The sequence below is a fragment of the Ambystoma mexicanum genome, chromosome 6q, assembly GCF_040938575.1.
Source record: "Ambystoma mexicanum isolate Mex_15411 chromosome 6q, UKY_AmexF1_1, whole genome shotgun sequence".
Classification (NCBI taxonomy): Eukaryota; Metazoa; Chordata; class Amphibia; order Caudata; family Ambystomatidae; genus Ambystoma; species Ambystoma mexicanum.
Window position 1 is genome coordinate 1,559,306,833 of NC_090937.1, and position 20,964 is coordinate 1,559,327,796.

Here is a 20,964-nt window from a genome sequence, read left to right on the forward strand (position 1 = left end):
AGTGCTGGCGCAGAGAACATCCCGCAGCGCCAGTTACGCCCCCAAGAACGCCCCTTGCGCAAAGAAAAGCCATTGAAATCCCCAATGCAGCACAAAGGGCCGGGATAACCCTGGACCAGCTCACGGGGCCACTACACTGCAATCGCCGAGCGGGGAACGTGTATTCCTGGGGTGCGCTGGAATTACCACCCGCGGTAGGGCATCGGCGAGCAGGGTACGTGTATTACTGGGGTTCGCGGGGAGTTTCACATGCGATAGGCCCTGTGCGAGCCGGGTACGTGTATGACTGGGGTTTGCGGGGAGTTTCACACGCGGCAGGCCCTGTGCGAGCGGGGTACGTGAATTACTGGGGTTCGCGGGGAATTTCACACGCGGTAGGCCCTGTGCAAGCGGGGTACGTCTTTTACTGGGGTTCGCAGGGAGTTTCAAACGCGATAGGGCTTGGGTGAGCGGGGTACGTGTATTACTGGGGTGCACGGGGAGTTTCACACACGATAGGGCTTGGGCAAGCGGGGTACGTGTATTACTGGGGTGCGCGGAGAGTTTCACACGCGATAGGACTTGGGCGAGCGGCGTATGTGTATTACTGAGGTGCGCAGGGAGTTTCACACGCGAAAGGGCTTGGGCGAGCGGGGTACGTGTATTACTGTGGTGCGCTGGGATTTTCACACATGATAGGGCTTGGGCGAGCGGGGTATGTGTATTACTGGGGAGCCCCAACGTGAATTGGCAGTGTGTCCCCTCCGATGTGAGCCCTCACCACCCTCCCCAGGGCCTGCAGGCACCACATGGGACTACCCTGCACCCCTGGCCATGCCCCACAGGCAGCCCATCCGCCCTGGCCATGCCCCCAGCCAGGCCACATGTCACCATGCACAGGTGAGCACCGACACATGTCCCCCTGCACCACCAACCACCCAGCAGTGACGGGCACTTGCCAGCAGGCCCCGACTCATGTCCCCCTGCACCTCCCCCAGCAGTGAGGGGCACCTGCCAGCAGGCCCACACTCATGCCCCCTGCATCCCCCCACCCAGCAGTGACGGGCACCTGCCAGCAGGCCACAACTCATGTCCCTCTGCACCCCCCCACCCAGCAGTGACGGGCACCTGCCAGCAGGCCCCAACCGACTCATGTCCCCCTGCATCCCTCCACCCAGCAGTGACTGGCACCTGCCAGCAGGCCCCGACTCATGCCCCCCTCACCGCCAACACGTCATAAAGATGCACAGTCATGGCCCTCATGTCCACCAAAATCCCACAGCACACCACCCCAGTCTTCAGACGCAATGAATTTCCCAATCCACCCCACACTGACATGCCTTTCTCATGACACAAACCAAAAGTCAACTATGTACATCAACACATGTCCGTCACACACACACACACACTGGGTGGCATTGATTGTGTAAACCCACATTTTGACATTCATGAACCCAATGAGCAAATTCCACACATGGAAGTAAAATATCAAAATGTATTATGAACAAAATGAATTTCATGAAATGAAAGCATAAAAAAATGTCAAACATGAAATGAAATGCATGTCCAAAACAAGATAAAATGAAATGTAGAACCAGTCCAAAGAAATCCAAAAGAAAAATCAGCCAAACTCCCCGTACACCAAAGCAAATCCAAAGGAAACGTAAAATGAAAATCCATTGATCCATGGTGAATTCCCAAAAAAAAGTTCTCATCAATCCAATGTTCAACTATGTACAAGGAATTTTGAAAGGGTCAATGAGCCCAACGAAAGAAATGAAACCTATCCAAAAAACTACCTAAGAAATAACTATATACAAAAGTGTGGGGCATAGTCCAATCACCCCAAAATAAAGCAAAACGAAAATGAAACCTAACATTAAAAACTATATACAATGGCGGCAGGCTAGTCCAATGGCTCACTTTTCGATGCCCCGGGCTAGGGCATCATCGAACTCCACCTCTATGTCCTGGAGCCGGTCCTCTTCCATGGCCCGAGGGTTCGCAGGGACGATGCCACGTTCAACTCCAACTCCCTGCGAATTGCCTCGAGGCACTCGGCCCGCCTCAGCGCCCTCCGCATGGAGTTCTCCTCCCTGACCATTGTGCGCCGTGCCTCTTCCGCCCGCCACCGCTCTGCATCTATGGCATGGCCCAACCACTGGCACACGGAAGACACTCCCAATCCTGGGATCTCCTGCCCTCTGGCCGATGCCTGCCCCTCGGATGTTGATGGCCCCGAGCCATCATCGCTCCCACCTTGTACCTGATGCTGTGCCTGTGCCCTGGCTCTTGCTGCCTGCACGTCCTCCTCCGGCTGGGGTGCAGTTGTTGTGGTGGCCACCCCTGCTGGACGTCAGACTCCCGACTGTGGCAGGGACGTGTCCTCCATCAGCCTGGCCGCTGGGTCAGAGGCAGCTCTACAGGCTACCCAGGTGATACATGGGCGGGAAGATGGCATGGAGGATGACTGGTGCATAGGGGGTTCAGGTGAGGAGGGGGTCGGAGGAAGGTCCATCACATGGAGGAATCCAGCACTGGTGACCCGTCCCAGTAGGTCAAAGCGGTCAAAGAGGCATCCGAGATGACATGCAGTGTCTTGATGAAAACACTGTAGGTCACCTTGCATGCCCCGTTGACGCAACGCTATCCCAGCCAGGACAGGGTCAACCCGGTCCCAGATTGCCACGTCCGCAGGGAGAGGAAGGCCAGTTGTTGTGTGCTCACCCCCTCCCTGAAAACGGGTCTGGACGTAGGCATCCCTGCTGGTGCGGGATGATGCAGTCACAGGATCGGGGACAGGATTACACACAGGCACCTCCGCGGCGGCCTGTGCTGCCTCCTGTCCCTGCACCTGCACTGCACCAACCTGGATGACTCCGTGCCATCTTCCTCCGTCGGACCCTGTGGGGTCTCAGCTGCCCCTTCTGCTGCCGAGGAGTCCACCTCTGCGACCTACCCTCGGCAGCTACGGCCTGGGACGTGGCACCAGACTCCTCACTCTCCGACGAGATGACAACACGGCAGGGGAGCTGGGCCTTGCATCTCCGGCTGGCGGTGCGATCCCTGCTGGTTTGCTCCACAACACCCTCTCCGTCCTCTTCATAAGTTGACGCTGCAGACAAGGAGAGATAGAACACAGGCATTAGGGCACTGTACAATGGACTAATACACACATGACAGTTGTACATGAGTGGCAGTGTCAAACTTCAGACATGGCATCACACTCCCCAACACACATGTCATTTCAACTCACACACATGAGCAAATCAACAGGAATATTGCACCAGGCAGCACCATCCATACACAAACAACAGCATGAGCAGCCGAAGGTGAGCCTGACGTCACATGCAACACGGGGAGTGCAGAACACAAGCACACACGCCACCAGACTAACATGCATCTGTACATCTCTACCACCTGTCGCAGTGATAACATCACCATCCATGTCACATCCGGCAATCAGCCTCCTACATGTCAGTGTCACATGCATCCATGTTGCATCACAGTTGCACACTTGTCAAATACACACACATGCACATGTACATAGTGCAGACACATGCAGCAGGAACCAGCATCCATGTGTGACACCACAACCATGGCCCAGTACGTACACATAATTTTTGACATGTTTACAACCACACATGCATTTGTACAGCATGCTTACCAACACATACACCATCGATGTGTCTCACACATGAGAGGAATCACATGTGGCAGGGTCACGTCCCTGTACATACACATACATACATGTCCCTACAAAGACATATGTGCAACCTGCCCACTCCTGGCACACCACAACACACACAGCGTCCAATCAGTGCGCATGTACACTTACCGCTCGACTCCAGACTGGTCTGCCTCTCAAGGACCTGGACGTGGAGCGCTGGGCGTATATGTTCCAGGACCCTCATTTGGTTGTTGGTCAGGCGGAACTGGCACCCCTTGGCATCCGCTGCCTTCAAGAGGCACCGGGCCTTGTTGAGGGTCCTGGACCTGAAGTCCTCCCAGCGCTTCCAGATGTGTTGAATGTCACTGACTGCCACCCCCTCCTCGTTGATGGCAGTCACGATGTCCATCCAGATCCTCTTCCGTCCTTCATTGTCGACACGCGAACATCCGGAGAGGGCAACATACTGCCCCAGGACTTGCTCCACCAGGACACCAACTTCACTGGCACTGAAGCTGGTGGCCCTCTGCCTCTCTGGCTGGGGGTTGCCAGTGGTGCCAGATGGTGTTGTGTCCGACATGGCAACCCCAGAGGCAGGTGTGGGTGGGCAACTGGGTCCTGGGGCTGGGCTGTGGAGGGATGGTATCCCAGTCGGGAGTCTTCAGTTCCAGCAGGGGTGGTCACAGCAACTGCACCCCTGCAGATGGATGACGTGCAGGCACTAAATAGCAGGGCACGTGGGCAGCAGGCAGGCAGCAGCAGATGGCAGGTGGGAGCGTGCTCGGGGCTTTGGGGGGCAGGAAAATTGCCTTCTGGGCAGGAGCGTGGTCTTAAGTGTGTTGTCGCGTGGCCAGCTTGATACGGAGTGATTTGGTGCGTGAAAAATTGCACGTCAGTGTGAAATTCGAGAAAAGGCCTTTAGCGCGTAAGCACATCTGTGATGTTACGTGCACGGGTGTTTTCCACAACACGTGTGCATGTTTATTGTACACGTGAAAAAACTGCACGTCCGGGTGTCACTGCGGATGATTGGAGGAAAGGCCCTTAGCGAGTAGGCGCCTAAGTGATGTCGCACGTGTGGGCTGGCTTAAAAGGTATGCGTAGGACGCCATTTTCTTGTATGTGCTTTTTGTGGAGAGCGAGCGGGTGATTCTTGTACTTGTCGGTTCACGCACGAAATACTTCACAATGGTTCCAGTTCGTACTCCCTGTTTCCTCAGACAGCGTTCAATTCTTCTTTTGGTGGGGGTGTTGTCAACGCGCGTCTTTTTCACATTCTGTTTCCAGGCAGACGGTGAGTCGCGCACGTATTTACCAACTGTGGTTGCCCCCGTTTGTCGCGTACCCCTTCAGAGGTCATTGTAGGCTGCGTGTATCACACGTATGCTTATTTTTGTGTTTCTGGGCACCACAGCGTAGTGCGGGTTCATTTTTCCACACGCGTGGTCTACCAGGGGTTGCGTGCACGTTTGATATTATTTTCGGGGTGCCTCTGCATTGCGTGTCCCATCATCTTCCCCCAGGGGTCACAGACAGCCTTGCTAGAGCACTAGGGTATGAATACCATCTAGTACCCTACCCCTTTCACCCCAATTGCCCAGGACAATTGTTAACTGCTACTCCCATACGCACAACAACATTAGTGCCATGGTTGGGAGGCAACCAAGCAGTAAGGGAGGCAAAGGTGGCCGAGCACAAAGAGGTGGGCGAGGTGGGCGCGGTAGGGGAACGTGGCCAGGATGTTCAGGGTCGCCCAGGAGGCCAGTGTGTGGAGGACCAATCAGGCACACCTATGCCCCCGCCAATGGGTCGGGGAGATGCAGCAGACACCATCCAACCTCAGGCCTTGTTAATCGCCCCCATATTGTCAACTGGACCGGCACAGGATGACTCCCAGTCTGACTTCCGTGTCACCAAGTCTAAGCCACGTGTGGCGGTGAAAGTTGCTGTCACCAGGCCACGTGGATCTGGGGCAGCAATGTCATCTGCTGCCCTAAGTAGCCAGGGTGAGGAGGCTGCAGGGGCAGCTGCAGCTCAATCGACCCCAGCTCCAAGTCTCCCAGCCAGGTCAGTGTCCTGCCAGGTTCACCCTGCAGCCAATTGCTGCAGTGACACCTGTGGCCATTATGCCTTCAGAAAATCCTAGTGCCCAGTCTACCTGCGCTTCTGCCCCTACCAACCAGAGCGACGAAAGCCACTCAGGATCTGCACCACCTTCCAAGAAGAAGTGTGCTCTTGCACTACAGGCTGGGACCACAGACACGGCTACACACTCCAGCACGTCAAGGATGCCTAGCTTCAATGACGCCGAACTAGATGCACTTGTGGGCTATGTGTCGGGCCATAGCTGTGAAATGGTGGTGACTGCACGGTGCAAGACTACGCCTGCTCAACGTAGGGCCCACTGGCAGACCATCGCGGACCACATTAGTGCCCTTGGATTTGTGAGGCGCACAGCGGATGATTGCTACAAACGGTGAAATGACCTTAAACGCAGAGCAACGAACAAGCTGGCTTCCAATCATGCCACTACTCTGGTGAGTGGCGGTGGGTCTCCACCAGAGGACGACCAACTCACTGAACATGAGTCTGTTGCTGGAACCTTCGTCACAGAGGAACAATCCAAGGCGTGGGAGACCTACCAGATCTTGAAGCATTGTCCGGTGAGTGGCCATGCATGTGTGTGCAATCCATGTGTATGTTGCTTGGGTGATGTGTTCTGATTGAGTGCCAGGTGAGACTGTGTAGTCATGACCGGTATGGGTCACCCATGTGGTCCCTCCAAACCATTCCCCAGCCTTGGGTTTGGGTATGACAGTATCCCTTTTGACAACAGTTGCCAATTTACACCAAATTACTACAGTTGCCCTTCAACTGTCATCTTGCACCAACATTGGTGAAAATGTTTTCCTGTTCAATCAGCCTGATTGTTTCAATCCTTGCCATTTTTACCACAATTTTATTCCCGTACTGCCACTAATGTTACATACTCCTGTCATAGATTACACCCCACAATGGCCCACATGTATTACATTGTAATGGGAATGACTTAACCAATCAGGCTGATTGCATAATGACCTGCACACAATCATTTTTGGCCCTGTATGAATGTAGAACATGTCTGTTGTCTTCTGTCAAGGTGAAGTGACCAACCATTGATGTATCCATCTGCCTGCCATCACTGTATCAGTAACCACTGGATCTGTAGCAGCGTGTGGCACATGCGTGTTTTGTCACACTATTTTGCATGTTTTATCTCATGATGTCCATCTCACATGGATGGGTGACAGTACTTATTTCCTACCATATGGCTGTACTTGTGAAATGTACCATGGCTATGCTACGTGCCATCTGTGTGCTGGCATGTGTCATGTATGTGTATTGGACATGCCACTCACAGGCTAATGTGTGATGCCAGTGCTATCCAGCATGCAGCAAATGTGTTGCTTTTCCATCTTGGAGTCCTCAGTGTCTGCTTTTTGCCTCCCCTTCCAACTCATTGACAGTGCATGCATGCCAGGGTTATAGTCATGTGGGACATGTGTCATTTATGTGCTGCATCTCTGACTCCTCAGGCCTATGTGTGTGCTATGGTGCTTATGCCTGTTTACATTTGTTATCTTTCATGTTTTTGCAGGTGATGATACACTTGATGCTGTTGAGGTGGAGGAGATGTTGCAGACCCAGGAGGAATCACGGCCACAACCGGGCACCAGTGGAGGACGTGGGGTGGTGGTGGGTGAAAACCCATTCCTCCTGCAGACCATACTGTCCACGGGTGTCTCTGGGTACACCTCCCCAAACCTCTATGATTCAGGTGCTGAATCGGACAGTGAGACATATGTGCCGTCGCAGGTGAGTGTTTCTGGCAGGGATGCTGTTCTGTCCAACCCACCTGCACCGGGGGTAGACCCTTCTATGGGGATTTCAGTGTTGGTAAGTCCGCTTTTGGCGGTTACGGATGCAGGGTCACACTTCACATTTGCTGCTGTTCCTGGGCCAGCAGATGAAAGGGGGAATGCAGTCCTGCAGCCTCAGGCAGTGCCAGCACAGCAAGGTGCAGATCTCCTTGCCCCACACAGGTGTGGTGCCCGCCAACGCGGTGGCCGTGCACCACCAAGCAATACTGTATGGGAGAACTCCATGTACAGTATAGCAGCACAACAGGGAGCATCGTGTGAAATGATGGCTCAGGCAATGGATAGGGTGGCCACTTCCATTCTCCCCCCTGAAAGGCAGATGGAGCTCCAGCAGCAGGCAACAGACTCCATTTGCCACTCACACAGGGAGGACATGTTGGCGTCCAACAGGGACTGACAGGCGGGACTGGAGACTCTGCATGAAGCCATATCTGTAGAGTCACAGGTCCACAGGGAAGCCCTGAGGTTAGAACACTGGTTCGTCAGGGATACTCTGGGTGAACTTGAGGCTTCCCGAAATGTTAGGTCAGAACAGCAGCTGGAGCAGCTCACACGTTCACTCTCAGCAGAGCTCCAGGCAACCTGTACGGAGATCCAGGCATCACGCGAGGCCATGCAGGTAGAAATGCGGGCTACCCATGAGATGCTGCATGGGGATCTCCGTACCATCATTCTGCAGAACGAATCCTTCCACACCTGCATGCTTGCTGCCATGGAGAACCATACCAGGGCTTTGCGTGGGCTGCCTCCCATATCACAGCCACCTCCTGATGTAGGAGCAGAGGGTGATGAGAGTGACAGCAGTTCTCCCACTGTAGCGTAGCCGTGCAGGCCATGAGCCCATGGAGGTATTTTTTTTTCTCAACATCCACGCATGTGGGTGTTGGGGTGCACCTTGTCCTCGAACCTCCTGGGTGCCACCCCCTCTCCGACCTCCCCCCGATCCTAACATGGCCACTTTTTTTTAAAATAAATATTCTTTTTTTACAGTGTGTTGCTTTGTGTGGCTCCCATGGGTGTTCCAGCAGGGCGCATGCAGGCTTGTCCTGTCTTTGGGTTAGATGCTTGGGTTCCTGACACACACACACCCCTCCTGCTTCCCCTTTGCATGGGCTTGCAAAGGGTGTGACCAAGTGACAGTAACTTACACAGTGACATTGGGATCCCATGAGCTGTGTGGGCAGTCTGTAGTCAAAACTGTGTGTACATCCCTAGTGGGGATTGTTGTTGGATTCTACACTGCATGGTGTATTGATATGCGCTTGTGCATCCATGTCTTTCTCCTTATTCACATGTACCTTCTTCATGTCTTCAGAACAGCCGTCTCCTTTGCAGATGCAATTCATGCTGTATGCAGTACACTGACACATTTGCCTGACAGAAACACTCTGCAGTTGGAAGGGGTCGATGTGCTGCCTTAGTCAGGTTGTGAGACTTGCACTACTTTAATTTTAGACTGTCATATATTGCCACTGTTTTATCTTATGTTGCTGTTTTGTGTTGCTGGTAAGTATTTGTTCATGTGTGCTGTTTCTTATTGATTACTGGGAGCATTTTGTCAGTGGCCTGTTTACATTAGGGACAGTGCACTTTGTGACACTTGTGTCATGGGTTGTGCATTCATTTGGTTTCTTTCACATTGCATGCCATGCCATGGTGTGTTGGGTAGCTGAGATGGGGAGGGGTTGGGTGACATGGCACTTCTTTCATGTGGTATTTTGTAAGGGGGTAGTCATTCTTGCTGCATGAATGTGTGTCTTTTTGTCACACAGCATTGGTTGTCTTTAAGTAGGTAGGGATGTACACAATGTAACACTACCAGGTGAACAATCTCAGGCTGGTATGGTTGTGACAGTTGACTGTCCCTTATGTCATCATCATTGATTGTCAGCTGGTATGGGCCAGGGCTGTGTGCACTCCACAGGGGTAGGATTTTAGGTGAAGTAATTAGCCACCAGCTGGGTATGGGCTGCTTCACCACGTGTCCTTTCACTTCCCATGCGCAGCGGCCGTGCATGTGGTTGGGGATGTGGGGGCACCACCATGTACACCCGCAGGCCCCGGCGGGATGCAAAGTTGTGCAGGACACATGCTGCCACTATGATCCTGCACACTACTGGGGGCACATATAGCAGCTGCCCACCAGAGCGGTCAAGGGAGCGAAAGTGTGACTTGAGCACTCCGAATGTGTGCTCCACTATGCCCGGGTTGCAATATGGGCTATGTTTTATCTTACCTCGGGTGGTGTGGTGGGGTTTCGAATTGGCGTCATCATGTAGGTGCTCAGAGGGTAGGCACTGTCCCATGGGGAGGTGATGATGGATATCGTTAGTCGGGTTGTCACTTTATCAGTATCTGACATGCATGCATGTGCAGAGGCATTTATACTCACCAAGCAGCCATGTATCGCCATGCCGCCCAGCTTCTAGGTCCAGGTTTAGGGGTGACATTCTGAAAATGAAACTATCATGGGTGGACCCGGGATAGTTGGCATATACTGAGGTGATGATTCCCTTGGCATCCCATACTACCTGCATGTTGATGGAATGCCAGTGCTTGCGGTTTCGATAGATGTGCTCAGTTGCCCTGGGAGGACATAGAGCCACATGGGTGCAATCAATGGCACCTAGCACTTTGGGGAAGTGTACCACCTCGTAAAAATCCTGGACGACAGCCTGCCTTTCTGCAGGTGTTCTGCGCAGGTATATGTGCCTGCGGACCGATGATCGTGCAGTCATGATGGCCAAGACCTGGTGTAGGCAGCGTGACTATGTGGCCTGTGACACCCCCCCCACTATGGCACTTGTCAGCTGAAATGAACCAGTAGCCAAGAAATGCAGTACATTGAGCACCTTTTCCAAGGCGCTTAGTGCTTGGGAGCACAGGGTGGGTGATGTGAGGTCATCCTGCCACTCACTCACCAGGTCGAGTATTATGTGTGGTGGAAACCTGTACCTCCCATACACCTGGTCATCAGGCATCCCAAAAAGGCTGGTCCTGGGTAAAAAAATGTGGGTCCTGGCTATCCTCCTCCTCCTCCTGCGGTGTCCCACGACCACTGGTGCAAGGAACGGTATATTCATCGTAGCGTCTGAGCTTGTTTTTTGTTTGCGCGCACTTTTATGCTGCGCGGGGCCGCTTACGCCTGCTTCCTGCTGGCGTACGTGTTTCCGGATTAGCGCCTCTTTTTTGGCGCATGCCTTTCCCCTGTTTGATTCCATGAATACGTGTTGTTGGCACGCATGTGGGCTACGCGAGCATTTACCTCCTGTACTTCTCCCGTAACGCCCACATTTTCATGCATTGGTCTCCATTCCGCGTGTTACGCCCCGTGTTCCACCCACTTTTGTTGTCTGTCCTGCGCTATGTGCGCTTTCATTGTGCGCGTTTTCGCACGCCGTTTGATGACGTGTGCGCCCGCGTGCGCCACCCACGTTTTTAGCGCACCTCGCAGGATTTACACGCGCACTGAATTCCATGAATCGATGTGCGCGGCTTTGGCACGCGTGCGCTGCGATTTTCACGCTTGCCCTGCAATTTTCGGCGCACATTAATTCCATGAATCGGCCTGTTAATGTTTTTACATGTTTGGCTATGGGTAGATTATTCCCATCGACGAGGATGCTTGTATAATGAGGGCTTAGTTTGAGAAGGTTGTTGGGTGAGCCAACTAGAAGTAACTCTGTCTTATCATTCAGGCAGAGGCCATGTGTGCCCATCATGCCTGAATGATGATGTAGACTTCCTGAATCCGTGCAACGTCTATATCAGAGGTTCCTGATAGGGGTAGGAGTATCTGGGTGTCATCTGCATAGTTTGTGTAGGTGACACCCAGACTTTCCAGTTTGTCAAATAGTGGCTTTGTAAAAACGTTGTACAAAGTGGGCGAGACGCAGGATCCTTGTGGGACTCCGCAGGTGATGGGGATAGGATCAGCAGCTGCCAAAAGTGAGAACACACGCATTGTTCTATTTGCGAGGAAAGATTGGATCCAAGAGACTGCGTAGCCTTACAATTAGACGGTTTAAGAGAAGCAATGATTTTTTGAACTTCGGGTATTGTGACTTTTTTAAACATGAAGCCTGAATTAATGTGTAAGGTAGAGGGTGGTGCTGGAGTGTTGACTGTAAATTGTAACCTTTTGTCAGCTATTTTGGTCTGAAGCGCATTGATTTTGCTGGAAAGGGCATTTTGTATACTGGTGCACCAGGCTTTATCCTTGGTGCATGTATATTTCAGGGGCTTGGGCTTCTCTAGTTCTCTTAGGTTGTTAAATAATTCTTTAGTGCTGGAGCTAGCTCGGGCTTCTGTTTTAGTCTGGATTATCTTATTTTTGTATGTGGCAGTGATGATGTCAAGGTTCGTTTTATTTTCAGGTGTGGGGGTAGATTTTCAATGTAAACCTAGATTCCACTTGGAGCAGTTAGCCCCAACACCAGCAATTTGTGTCATAAGACTTCAGATTAGGAGTTATGTCCACAGCAAAAATCACCTGCCTAATCTTTTTTTTAACCCGTTTTCTAGGCTGTGATCACGAGATGTTTGTGTAAAAATCACAGGTTTAAGCTTGCATTATGGGAAAGAGCTTGTTTGGAATGCAACGATGAGGACATCTGGTGGCCGTTAACAGTATCTTATTTAAATGCAATCAACTTAAACATTTCTCGTCACAGAACCATAATCTATGCTAGGAGTCTGAAATCAATTGTGATTTGTTGGTAAGAAAATATTTGTTCAGCAAATATAAAATTTGCATTTGCAGCTATAATAATTATGAAAAACCAGTAACTTCCAAATTATAAATCTCACAGACTAGAGAAATGTGTATCTGGGTGCAGGGCAACACATAGTTTAATTGTTTTATAAATTCAATTACCATTTTCACAGCCAAAGTTATGGGGATAATGCTGTATTCCTATGTACACGACTTGGAGTAACTTTCCCTCCAACCTTTTTCAAGTCATATGACTAGGAGTGTATTGCCCCACCTGCCAAGTTACAAGACTAGGAGTGGAAAGCCTAGCCCCTACCTCTTAGTTCACAATATATGTATAGGGTCACCATCTCAGGACATGCCTGTGACACATCAGCACAGGCGTCTAAGATCCAGAACAATTAACTTGCATTCCTTTCGAGTTATTACTCAAATTAAAAATGGGTTGGCCCTATGCAAGGACATCTAATCCCCACAATCCCATTGGCTACTTTCACAGTAGCGCCACTCTTTTGAACATAACCTTTTTCATGACATTGCAAATGCAAGTCATACCCTCTTATTGGGTTTCTTCCTGCAAGACATACAATAAATTTTTAGTACAGCTTTCTACTTGGTCACAGACCTGAAATGCTAAATCTGACATGCATGGATACTTTTGTATGAGGCTTTGGAGAGCTAATATTGAAACTCCTTTGCTTGGGTACTTAAATAATTTCACCACACACTCTTGACACTGTAGATATTTATTTTGGTGATTCACTCACATTGCGCGTGACCATCAATTCACTTCATGTGGCCTCCATTCCCATTATAATCTTGGTTAACCTTCTCATAGGTTTGTGGGTTTTTTCTGTTCCTCGTCACCCTGTTACAAATTTAGCCACTTCTCCCAGATTGACAGTACCATGTGGCTGAAGTTTCTCAGTCACTGTTTAGCAGTCAAAAAACCCTGGGACCCAAACAGCCATTCCCACGTGGTTTCAGCTGTCACCTTGCCAACTGATACCCCCTCCCTCGGCCCTGACATAAATGTGTGCTGGTCTATTTTCATGTGCTAAAATCTACCTTAACGGATTTCCCATTCAAAAGCCTTTCTTTATAAAACTTCTATTCTTTAAACGCCATCGTGTTAAGTTGCACAATGTGTTTCTATGTTAGTCATACCATTTTTATGTTGCTACATGAATGCAATTCTAAAATGTATCACACTAGGCACAAAATTATAATAAAAGTAACTTTTATCAACACTCAATTAACTATCCCAGATACACGGAAAACTGCAACATTATAATGATATAGCACCCGTTTGTAACAATATTATGGTGCAAGTAGCATGAATCTCCTTCTATTGGGCTAAAATCCATTTACCGCAACAGCCACAATTTTTCTCTGATGCATGTATAATCAAGCCATGTGTGTCTGTCCATCATTTCACGAGTAGGTTTCTCCTTGTTTTTCGACAGGGGTCAGGTTGCCAGCATCAGAATGCCTTGCCCACAAAACACATTAAGAAAAATGTTTGAGTGTCTGCAAAGAAGCCGGCACCAGCATGGATGCTCCTGTCTACAGGGCTCTTGGATGCTGAAGATGTTCATTGAAATATGCAGCCAGAAGTGGCATTTGCGCCTTACAATCAACAATGTCCGCCTGTAGAAAAAGGAGCATGGAAAGCTGGATGCAAAAGTCACTTTGTACTATTGCAGTATACCCCAGCATAAAGAGCCCATGACTGTCAAGTTGGTGGCATTTGAGTCATGGAATGCTGGGGTACAAGTCATAGTGATCTTCGGACTGCTGTCTCCTCCATGCCTTCAGCAGTCATTCACGTGCCCTCGCCCTTTTCTCAACACCCTACCCACTTGACCTGACTGTTGCCCCCCCAAAACATACCACCTTAACAGCATAGCCTGTGAAAGCTTCCCTCAAACTATTGCTCCGCTATTCTATGCAGCAGCAACCCAATAGAGGTGTGTTGACAAGCCAAGTCACTGATTCAGTTTAGGGCCGTGATGATGTATCTGATGGTCGACTGTTTCAAATGCATATGTTGATATCTTACTGAGAGGTCAAGAACTATTTAAGCTTCTGGGTAGTTCTCCTCAAATACCACCCTTAGAGATGTCTATGAGGACTTACTGTTGTGGGCCTCAAATAGCCTATCAGGGAATGTATTGCTAGCATAAAGTAACTCCTTAGTTGTCGTCTTCCCTTCTAGTATCTTGACTGGAGGTCCAAGATTGGCCACAAATTTGATGGATACCTGGTTTCTGCCTCCAACATCTCAAGGAACAGTTTGTCAATGTGTCCGTTGTCTAGGTATCGCCCCGGCTTAGGTAAGCATTCATCAGCTCAGTTATGTCTGGGAAAAACATATTAAAAACTTCCTTGGTTAGATGTGTTGTGCGTGGTTCTACAATTTAGTTGGTTGCCTTAATCCTGTAGGCCACCTCCAGCACCTGGGCTGTGCTCAATGGAATTCATGTTTTTGAGATTAGTATTGCACCATCTGCTTGTCCTGCCATGGTCTATGTATTTCAAACAGGAGAGGTTGTCTTCAAAGCATCTGTTAATCGCCTTGTCTTTTTGCTCTGTCTGTGTGTCAAACGTCGATGTGAATTTTTAGTGGACAAGTGACAAGTGTTTGTTTGGATTGTCTGATCGTTGTGTCGAATGAAGGGTCAGGAGACATTTCTTTGAAGGCCACCCAGTCACTTTTTTACCTTTTAACCTGACTGTGATGGGCTCAAATTGGCTGTTTTGCTGAGGCTGTAACAGTGTGTTCAAAGTTGACCCAATACCATTGTGTGGTTGGGCAAAGAGAGGTTTTGCATGGACACAATAATCCCATTTAAATTATACATGAAAGGCAGGTCTAAAGTATCGGCCCTCTTAGGGATGGGATGGTGACAAGTTTCTTGAACCTCAGCAATGTCCTATTTTCCAACAGTTCCACGACACTATGCTTATTCTTTTTCTACCCTAACTGGTTGAAGATTTTGCAATGTTTCTACGGACCAGACACTATCCCACATATCTACCTCCACACGTGTGCATTTCCCACTTTTTCTTACAATGGTACCTTTCTCTTGAAGTCATTTGGTTTTGGCTGTCACAGGCATCAATGTTATAGAGCTGTCACATTTTCTCTAATTTTCTATTTTTTTACTGAGGCTTCCATATTTTCCATCTGGTGTACAGAAGGGCAGTCCGAGAGCTGCAAAAGGTTCAGGATATCGAATATGAATATTTGGGAGGTACATTTGCATGCAATGGCTGCAAATGTGAAATCATTTATCACACCCTGGGGCAATCTTGAAAACCTGATAGGCTTGTTAACTCAAGGGTCAGAGTCATGCGCCATGGTTTTAGGGTATCAGAACTGCACTCATGGAGTGAACCATTAAAAAACCTGATTCAAATGGATTGTGTCCTCCCACGGATTCCTCATCTTTAGATATCTTCCCTTCCAGCTTTAGCTCCTTCGGGAAAAAACATTTCGGCAGAGGTTGCTGTGCGTTGATGCGGTCGACTTGATGTCCCTTGAGGGCTTCCATCTCAGGGCAAGCGTCATCGTAGGTATATACAGCACGCACAGTGCCAGTTAGTTTCAGATCCGTTTTTCTGCGATAGCGAACGCTTTGAGAATTGCAGCGCGCTTCGGGTTGGTTAAAAAAAAAAAACTAAGACATCCTCGATCGATGGGCTCATAAACACCAAAGGCCGGGTTAAAAAAATGTCACGGCTCCAGCGCCAAAATGTCACTCACGGATCCTCATTGAGTGTGTCTCTGGTGCCTTATTTTGAGCGTAGAATGGCGGACTGTGGGTCCTGTCAGCCCATGACTGGTAGGCTCTGAAAAGGAAAATTAGTGGTGGGTAGCCCCCTACTGAATCCCCCTCAATGACACGTCAATCTTTTGAAGTTGAGACTAGTGCTGAAGGCCTTTTTGTCCTCTGTATGGGAAAAGAATGTCCTGATAATGACAGACACGACAGTGGCCATCTACTACCTACACAAGAGAGGTGGTGTAGGGTCACTACCACTTTGCAGAAAGGCAATGCCGCTCTGGTTCTCGGCAATTCAAGAAGGAATCTCCCTAGTGGCAGTTCACCTAGCTGGAGAGGCGAACACAGTGACAGACCTTCTGGGCAGGCAGAGCACAGTCTAACAGGAGTGGTAACTAGCTCAGGAAATCCTTCAAGAGATATTCAACCTTTGGGAGACCCCTCAAGTAGATCTATTCACGACCAGTATCAACTGGAAGTGCAAACTGTTCTGCTCCAGGGAATTTCCCTCAAGGGGAGATCTAGAGAACTTGTTCTTAGTGGACTGAGAGTTTCCACTCCTGTAAGAGTTTCCTTCAGTCCCTGTCATTTCTCATGTGATCAGGAGGTTGACAGTTCAAGAAGTCCATGATCCTAATTGCTCCAGATTGGGCCAGGAGGACGTGGGACCCAGACCTTCTGGACACGTCCATCTGGCATCTAATGCATCTTCCACACATGGAGGACCTTCTCTCATGAGGAGGGTTGGGTTCTCCATCCAGAAGTCAAAACACTCTACCTTCACGCATTGTTTCTGAGAGGTTGAGATTTAAGGATTGAGGCCTCACGGATGACGCAATGGAGATTTTGCTTCTGGCCAGATGCCAGCAATTAAATCCTTGTACCATTGCTGTTGGAACAGTTTGTGCAGTTGGTTCATGGATAAGGATGTGGACCCTTTTCAATTCAATGCACCTATGGTGTTATCTTTTTTGTTACACCTGGCAAATCTGGGGCTCCAGATTGGAACTATCCAAGGATATTTGACGGCACTTTCAATCTTCAAGTGCATGTCTGAAGAACTATCATACTTCAAGATGCCGTTGATCATACAATTTCTTAAAAGGCTCACTAACATGTTCCCTCCTACACCTTTTCAAGTACCCATTAGGGTCTGACTTTTGTGTAGAAATTTCTAATGCGCCCTCCCTTCGAGCCACTCCATTCATGTCCATTGAGACTACTAACATTTAAGACCATTTCGTTAGTAGCGTTAACATCAGCTAAGGTTGTTCTTAGAGTTGAACCTCATTGTCTGCCTAAAATTGTATTGCATTTTCACTTATCCCAAAAGATTGTTACCAACTTTTTTCTGCCACCTCATCCTGGCAAGGAAGAGGAAAGGCTGCATAGACTTGATCCTAGAAGGGCTCTTAGTTTTTATGTTTCAAGTGTGGCAAAAATACGATGGGATGGCCAACTTTTTATAGGGTACACTGGTCACAAACTGGTACTAGCTGTCACAAAACAAACAGTGTCCAGATGGATAACATTGGCCATTACAGAATGCTACAAATCAGCCAGGAAGGATCGCTGAGAAGGCTTAAAAACCCATTCCACAAGGGGCATGGCAACATCTTCTGCTCTGCAAAGAGGGGTGCTGATAAAATACATTGTGTGGCAGCCACTTGGTCTACCATTCACATTTTCACAAAGCATTACTTCCTGGATTCATCCTCACGACAAGGAGGAGTATTTGGGAAAGCAGTCGGTCCATGACCAATCTTAAATTTGAAAACTATTATTTGCTCCTCTGAAACTTAACACTGCTTTGGGAGTCTATATGATGGGGAATACATTGGAGGACACAATCCATTTGAAGAACAAGTTACTTACCCCTGGTAACTTTCTTTAGACTGGATGTTCCACCCACATATTCCTCATCACCCCTCCCAGTCTACCCCACAGTAGAATTTCCATGTCATTACAGTTTACGCTCTTTCAAAATCTAGTATTGTCTGGAGCTCACGGATGCAAGTAATTTTGAAAGAAGTTGTAAAAACAGAACTGAAGCTAACTGACGCTGCGCGTGCTAGATATAGCTCCTATGACCCAGAGATGGAAGCACTCGAGGGACATCACGTCGACCGCATAGATGCAGAGCGCCCTCTGAAGAATAATTTTTTCCAAAGCATCTAAAGCTGAAAGAGTAGATATCTAAAGACGAGGAATGTGGAATGTGTAGGAGGAACATCCAGTCAAAAGAACGTTACCGGGGGTAAGTAACTTGTTGATCTATATAGTTCTGTGCTCACTTGTTTGTCTGCACCAGTATTGTCTGCCTGCACCAATACCATCTGCCAAATAGTATTTGATTATTTTGGTTTGAAATTGCATAGAGACTAAGAATACCCAGTTCACTTTCCATGGTGATGACTGCCATAGATGACTTTCTTTATTCCAGTTCTAAGAAATCCTATACACACCCCCGCCCAATAATTTCAAAAAAGGTAGCAGGCGCTCCTCTCCAGAAAGAACATGGCAAGATAACCTGTTCTGAGATGAGAGTTTGCAGCAGTTTGCAGCACACGCTTTTTGCTCACTGTACCTTTCACTGATGGGAAATATCCATTTGCATATCAGTCTTTGTCCCACCCACATGGGCAGTCCAGCACCGAAATGCTATGGCAATTTCTCTCTGAACAAGAGTACCAACAGCAACCCCATAGACATGTTTCAGCCTTGTTGGACCTTATCAGTGTGCTCATCATTGTGCCCGCCCAATAATAATGCTTTTTCCTATGGCAAGCCAGAAGAAGGAATCTGACCAGAAGATATGTTTGTATATTTATTTAAAATTAAAACAAGAACACCTCAATGACCCTACTACGAAATGGGAGTTCCCTTCCTAACCTAACTTAACTAAGGTGCTCATCTGTAGTCCAAAACAAAAATGGTCCCCAGTACAAACCTATCTATGAAACTGGCCCCACCACTTAGCAAAACATAAAAGAAATAGAGTGCCCTGCTCTTTTGAATTTTCACAGTGTTCTGCCTTTTCCAGGAATTCCTCCTAGGCCTTGATCCGATATTTTTTAAATAACAAAAGTTCCTCTCAGAGAAAGTTCTTTTCAGTCTATCAAAAGTTCCTTAAAGATTCCCGAAGTATAAAGTAGCCTGAAGTTCCTGGAAAAACAAAATATCTGATATTCCCTGAACCCCCTTCCACCAACTGGGTCGATCTCTCCACACTTCAACCAACTTCTGGTTAATCTTGTGCTACTGTCATGTATTCTCTTCGTTTTGCTTATTTCGACCCTGTGGCTTGCATGGGTTCCCCTTACCCAAGATATCACTTAGTTCGCTAGGGTCCCTTTGGGTTTATGTTGCTCTGATTTTTCAGGCTCCTATAATCGTTTAACTCGTCTTGCACTCTCAGGCTCTTGGGTCCCTTTGACAGGGTTATGGTAGTCCTTCCCTGATCCCCGCTTGTTCACTCGGCTCCCTCCTATCTGTCCAAACCATGTACCTGATATGCGGCAGTGCTTGCTCCAGGGACACAGGGAGAGTCCGTCTTGCAAGCAGTGGTGTACCCGCAGCTTTGCGCTTCTCTCCACTGGATGCTGGCAGTTTTCGAGATCAGTTGTTCTCTTCCCTTCCCTTACCTCTCACTCTTTGCAAGCTGTAATGAGATGGGGTGTGTTGTTAATTACAAGTTATCAAGCAAACAGAAAGTTCAGCATTATCTAGTCAACCACATGGATGTCTTGTCCTCTTTTCTTACTCCCATATCATTTGATATAGGGAATTCCCCCATGGGAATGGGATTGTTTGTTCCCAAAAGGGGTGTCCCTCGCGGTGAGGTCCTGCTTGCCCAAACCCTTAGGGAGGGGTTTGCAGAGTGGGCTCACCTCCCTAGCATCAAAGAGGGTGGCTCCCCTAAGGAAGAAGGGGACACACTTTCCAGATTGGTCACAGTCTCCAAAAATGTTACTTTCCTAACTGAATAGAAATCTATACCTTTCTATTTCCTAAAGCTATGTACAGCGTGCCTATGTTAATGCAACACAGCATACACTGCAATGATCATCAGAAGTGTCAGGGTGGCTTGCTGTGACCAGGTGATGCATACATGAAACGTAGATGGGATTATCATAATCTTTGTATATTGTATAATAGAATATATCAAGCACACTTCAAAGCATAAAAGAAAATGAGAATAATAATCTATAGGTGTTTTCATCCCTCCTCCTCAAATCATGTTTTGCTCCTGCCGTGGATCTGTTTTTGGACTGGCTGACTTAGTGCACATCAGTTTGGAATTTGATAACTCATTCTCATACCCACTTCAATGGATCACACTCCTGATATATTGAAAGAGTGGAGCTATCTCTGGCACTGTAGGATAGGGGTTAGATATCAACATGGGACCATTCTTTCCAAATAAGGATATTTTGTGGATTCCATGTGATGTCACCGTAGAAAAGTCTCCAGGTAGGGGACTTTTTTCCCTGACCACTAAAATTCTTTACTCAAATTTTCTAGGAGGGGTACAATTATATATTACCTCCAATCCTAGAATATTTAGGGAAAGTGTTTTATTGTCTGGAGGGTGCATTGTTAGGTAAATGTCACCATATGATAGCTATTTTCACAGCAACCTTATCACGGGGTACGTTTTTGTGCAGGTTACTGTGGATTTGAATGCCTAAAATGGAGTCCTATCCTCCTACCCAACCTTCTAGCTAGCGAGTTAATACCGGCTGTTCATTATCTTATTTCTTTACCTGTTAATCCTAATTCTACAGGGAACATGAATTAAGACAGATGCAAAGTATCAAAAGGATGAACAGAGATAAAAATGTTGAGTACTGCAAATTACCATTGAGACCCGAGAATTGAGAAACAGATGGC